Source organism: Myxine glutinosa, chromosome 13, assembly GCF_964187855.1.
Source record: "Myxine glutinosa chromosome 13, kmMyxGlut1.1, whole genome shotgun sequence".
Lineage (NCBI taxonomy): Eukaryota > Metazoa > Chordata > Myxini > Myxiniformes > Myxinidae > Myxine > Myxine glutinosa.
This window is the reverse complement of record NC_136273.1, coordinates 59,639,592-59,645,591: the sequence shown is the minus strand read 5'-3', so window position 1 is coordinate 59,645,591 and position 6,000 is coordinate 59,639,592. Positions and strand designations below refer to the sequence as shown.

At 41.8% G+C, this 6,000-nt stretch overlaps 1 protein-coding gene across 2 annotated transcripts in view; it reads left to right on the top strand.

Annotated features, from left to right (window-relative positions):
- Positions 1-1,825: 1,825 nt before the first annotated feature.
- LOC137438933 (carbohydrate sulfotransferase 5-like) overlaps positions 1,826-6,000 on the top strand; it is a 71,890-nt gene continuing 67,715 nt past the window's right edge. The window contains exons 1-2 of one of the 2 annotated variants that reach the window (XM_078767564.1): positions 1,826-2,143; positions 5,757-5,838. The gene's annotated coding sequence lies outside the window, so the exon portion shown is untranslated. The remainder of the gene's footprint in view (positions 2,144-5,756; positions 5,839-6,000) is intronic. The other variant, XM_078767566.1, reaches the window with a different exon arrangement.

Genomic DNA, 6,000 nt, shown 5'->3' with positions numbered 1-6,000 from the left:
GGTCCTCTGGGTCATTTGGGTCCTCTGGGTCATTTGGGTCCCCTGGGTCATTTGGGTCCTCTGGGTCATTTGGGTCCTCTGGGTCATTTGGGTCCTCTGGGTCATTTGGGTCCTCTGGGTCATTTGGGTCCTCTGGGTCATTTGGGTCCTCTGGGTCATTTGGGTCCTCTGGGTCATTTGGGTCCTCTGGGTCATTTGGGTCCTCTGGGTCATTTGGGTCCTCTGGGTCATTTGGGTCCTCTGGGTCATTTGGGTCCTCTGGGTCATTTGGGTCCTCTGGGTCATTTGGGTCCTCTGGGTCATTTGGGTCCTCTGGGTCCTCTGGGTCATTTGGGTCCTCTGGGTCATTTGGGTCCTCTGGGTCATTTGGGTCCTCTGGGTCATTTGGGTCCTCTGGGTCATTTGGGTCCTCTGGGTCATTTGGGTCCTCTGGGTCATTTGGGTCCTCTGGGTCATTTGGGTCCTCTGGGTCATTTGGGTCCTCTGGGTCATTTGGGTCCTCTGGGTCATTTGGGTCCTCTGGGTCATTTGGGTCCTCTGGGTCATTTGGGTCCTCTGGGTCATTTGGGTCCTCTGGGTCATTTGGGTCCTCTGGGTCATTTGGGTCCTCTGGGTCATTTGGGTCCTCTGGGTCATTTGGGGCCTCTGGGTCATTTGGGTCCTCTGGGTCATTTGGGTCATTTGGGTCCTCTGGGTCATTTGGGTCCTCTGGGTCATTTGGGTCATTTGGGTCCTCTGGGTCATTTGGGTCCTCTGGGTCATTTGGGTCCTCTGGGTCATTTGGGTCATTTGGGTCCTCTGGGTCATTTGGGTCCTCTGGGTCATTTGGGTCCTCTGGGTCATTTGGGTCCTCTGGGTCATTTGGGTCCTCTGGGTCATTTGGGTCATTTGGGTCCTCTGGGTCATTTGGGTCCTCTGGGTCATTTGGGTCCTCTGGGTCATTTGGGTCCTCTGGGTCATTTGGGTCCTATATTCCTATCCTATAACATATATATCTCCTATAACCTATCCTATAAATATAGATTTGATGACGTCATGTTTACACATCTGAGCGACAGAAATGAGCGACAGAAATGAGCGACAGAAATGAGCGACAGAAATGAGCGACAGAAATGAGCGACAGAAATGAGCGACAGAAATGAGCGACAGAAATGAGCGACAGAAATGGGTGACAGAAACTAGCTTCACTTTTGAGCGCCCGAAATTCCCATGCAAACGCTATAACGCACAGGTTTACAACCTGTGCGTTAATAAATGTTAAAACAAATGTGAAATAAATGTGTACATTAGCTCTTTCACGAGCCTCGATTCTGTGTACAAAAGAAAAAAAATAAAATCCAAGGCCACCTAAGTTGCACAGAGGAACAGAAATATTACCAAAGGAAATCAGCAAGAAATCAAAATCAAAGCAGTTGTGTCAGCAGAAAATATCCTCAACAAGAGATGGCAGAAAAATGTGTTGCATGCTTGGAACAAGATCGCCCGTCGTGCGGGCATTCTGCGATTATACACAATATACGTAAAGATATAAAATCACACCTGACACAAGGCTGAGGTTTCAGACATTGGCACGCTCACGAGGCTGCACCGTCTAAAAACTGCTGTAATCGATCATTTTTGACGGGCGTTTTACTAATTTTACGTAAAATTAGACATGTTTTCGGATGTTTAACAGATGGCTGTCATCAGCTTCAATCTTGTTTTTCAAGTAAAATCTTTCCGTCCTGCCAATACCGTCGTTATGACTTCACTAAAGACGTCACGATAATGGGCTGGCCCATCAGGAGGTATGTTCTCCTCTGATTGGCAGTGAATACAATTTGCAAGTTAAAGGTTACAAATTGCTTTGAAGGAGCCATTGAGTTTGAGAGTGCAAGACGAAGTGGCCATTGAGTTTGAGAGTGCAAGACGAAGTGGCCATTGAGTTTGAGAGTGCAAGACGAAGTGGCCATTGAGTTTGAGAGTGCAAGACGAAGTGGCCATTGAGTTTGAGAGTGCAAGACGAACTGGCCATTGAGTTTGAGAGTGCAAGACGAACTGGCCATTGAGTTTGAGAGTGCAAGACGAACACAGGATAGAAGCATTTCGTGCATAAAAGAAAGCTTCACAAAGAAAGTGGAATAACAACGTTTTGGATATACAGGTGAGTTCGAGGTTATAGAAGTTACATAATACGTCAAAGGATATATTACATAATTTACAGGTTATTAAAAGCTTTATTTTGCATAATATGAATAATCATCGATCCTAGAATCTTGTGTTCGAATCCCGGTCGATCGCTGAATTAACTCCAGGGGGTTGACTCAGCTCGTCATCCTTCTGAGGTCGGTAAATTGATTACCAGATAACTGGTAATTCCCTGTGTGTCGCAACAGGCGACTAACAGGGTTGGTGGCAGGAAGGGCATCCGGCCATAAAACATTGCTTCAAAAAGGGGACTAAGGTGCCCCAAAAAGGCCAACCAAACCCCTGCTCTGCGGGGAACAATGGCCTCCAAAGTTGGTTCAATATGAATAATCATCATCGACTATTTTAAAATGTAAGAGATATTTATGCTGACACAGTGGACATACAATATAGTTGGGCTGATCATTAATAGAGTGGCTTTTCTTTTAAAAAGTCGATCAAAGAAACTTCTTTTTCTACAACAGATTTATTTTCTTTTCTTCTGAGTTCCACCCTGTTTTTTTTTGCCCTGTTTTTTTTTAAATCAGTGAACCAGATATGCCAGTAATTTGAGATGAAGGATGGATTCTGACGTCGCATGCCTTGGCTATAGTCAGAGAGCCTACTACACTCTATTTCAACCCATAGCATACAAAAGGTTTGACCCCCTAGAGTTGTTGGGGGTATCAAGCTGAGTAAAAAAAAGTATGTAAGATTGACCCCCCCTGCTGGAACTAGTCACCAGACCCCCCTAAAATGACCCCAATAATGGGTTATTTCAACCCATCTCATACATGGACCAAATTTGGTTACAATATAGTGTCATGTCAGGACATTACAAAAATGTCAAATCTAACAACTTACCCTGCTGGAAAGGTGATGTTAGACCCCCCGCAAAGTACCCCCCAAAATGGGTTATTTCAACCCATCTCATACATGGACCAAATTTGGTCACAATATAGTGTCATGTTAGGACATTACAAAAACATCAAATCTAACAACTTACCCTGCTGGAAAGGTGATGTTAGACCCCCTGCAAAGTGCCCCCCCCTAAAAACGGGTTATTTCAACCCATCTCATACATGGACCAAATTTGGTTACAATATAGTGTCATGTCAGGACATTACACAAACATCAAATCTAACAACTTACCCTGCTGGGTAGGTGATGTTAGACCCCCCGCAATCTCCTATTGCATATACGAACCAAATTTGGTCACGATGTACAAATATAACAAATCTAACGTTACCCTTCTGGAAAAGGTGGGTGATGTTAGACCCTTCCTCAAAACAATCTACACACAAAATACATGATACTTCAAATATATAAACTCACCATCACTCATCAGGATATTTGACCTGGTCATTCTATTCACACTGCTGGATGGCATATTTTCGGTGTCTGGGGGCGTACCCTTACTGATCGCATCTCGATGTGCTTTAGACAAAGCGATGAATTTTTGGTAGCAGCTTCTATGATATCCATGCATACCATCTACCTCTTCAGGTAACACACTATCTGCATACTTTAGAGAACAACGCTTTCGTACTTCTAGAATATTTGTGCATCTCTTTAAAGTGTCGGGTGTGAAGAGAATAATAGCACCATGATCTACAGCTTTGCTTGTCCCTTCCCCGTGCAGTGAACAAATGGGACCTGCATTAACACAAAATAATTAAGGAAAACAAAAGAAAACAAAAGAAATATATGGTAAGCAAATTTGTTGAGGCTTGTGTTGGTCATGTTCAATTTGTCATAATTTGAACCTGTGTGGAAGGAATAAAAGCCCCCCCCCCCCCCGGAATATACATGAAATAGGTAAACCTTGCGTGGTGAGGTTAAGGGAGTCATCTCTATGCAATACTGAGCATCAAGCTTACTTTTAAATCAAGGATAGGAGGGTGGACTTATATTTCAGAGTGACTTGCATTCCTTTCACACCAGCATCATTGCAACATCAAATTTCAAACGGGCCAATGTGCATCATCAAATTCTTAAAATATAAGGGATGTAATTTTGTACCTTGTACATTCTTTTTTACTGTATCCATTGTGGTATCTCTGTCAGAGTCCATCTGTATCTGAAAATTAATATCACAAATCAAATAAAGTCAGCATACACTACAAGTGTTGGTTAATGAAATCAGCATACACACTACAAGTTACAACTACAAGTATAGAAGTTTGATTTAACTATTAATCTCCATTGTAAGAGGCTTCTGAGCTTTATTAGTTAATCTTTGTAATAAGATTAAACATTTTAAATTATCAAACCAATGCATTTCAAATAATGTTTGATTGTTAAACATTTTAATATCCTCTAATGTGGAACAAATATCAACTTTGTTATCATTATTAACCAAAAGAAGAGGGGAATGTCAAGAGGAAAACATAAATTCTTCAGATTAAGTTTCCATACTTACTATATGAAAGCATGTTGCTTAAAAACTGGAAAATCTAGAATATGCAGTTCCTCAAGGAGGGGCTCGTTCAGTATCTGTGAAAGTTAAATACAAAATGTATTTGCTATTTGACCATATAATGCTCATGAAATTTAGGATAGTATGCCTACAAGTCAATCATCTCTGATTGGTTTCATTCAGGCTTCTATTATTATATTATATTTGATCATGTCATGCTATTATAAGTGCATCAACAATATTTTATTGGTTGTCCTCTATTGGCTTCCGTAGTTTACAAAAAATATTACCAAGGAGGGCCTAGCAAGGTCATTTGCATACTTTTACTAAACTAGGGGCATTAAATGATGATGTATGTCAATGTACAGACATGTCTTAAGCTGTTAAGTTGTTACATTTGATAATTTGTAATATCCTGATGACATGATTGTGACCGAAGTTGGTTCATGTAAACGATGGCTTGAAACAGGGGTACTTTGGGGCCGGGGGGGGGGGGGGTCTAACATCACCTACCCAGCAGGGTAAGTTGTTAGATTTGATGTTTTTGCAATGTCCTGACATGACACTATATTGTGACCAAATTTGGTCCATGTATGAGATGGGTTGAAATAACCCGTTTTTAGGGGGGGGGCACTTTGCGGGGGGTCTAACATCACCTTTCCAGCAGGGTAAGTTGTTAGATTTGATGTTTTTGTAATGTCCTAACATGACACTATATTGTGACCAAATTTGGTCCATGTATGAGATGGGTTGAAATAACCCATTTTGGGGGGTACTTTGCGGGGGGTCTAACATCACCTTTCCAGCAGGGTAAGTTGTTAGATTTGACATTTTTGTAATGTCCTGACATGACACTATATTGTAACCAAATTTGGTCCATGTATGAGATGGGTTGAAATAACCCATTATTGGGGTCATTTTAGGGGGGTCTGGTGACTAGTTCCAGCAGGGGGGGTCAATCTTACATACTTTTTTTTACTCAGCTTGATACCCCCAACAACTCTAGGGGGTCAAACCTTTTGTATGCTATGGGTTGAAATAGAGTGTAGTAGGCTCTCTGACTACTAGGTCACTACGCTTAGATTCTAGTACTGCTTTTAATAACATTTCACGACAAACTTCATTTTAAACTCGATGCACTTGATGTTGCATTGGATTTTCTTTTCGACAGACCATTGGTGATCAACATTGGTTCGAGAATTTCTCAGTCGATCATCCTGAACACCGGAGTGCCTCAAGGCATCATCTGATAGGTAACTGGTGGTGACGTTTTCAGACGACACATTCCTGGCCTGATTTTCAACAGTCACGAAAGTAATTCCCACAATTAAGGAAAGAAAAAAACTTGTGGAATGGTGTTCTTTAAACAACCTCGAACATTAGTGATTCTTCAACATTGAGAGATAGGGCTTAAA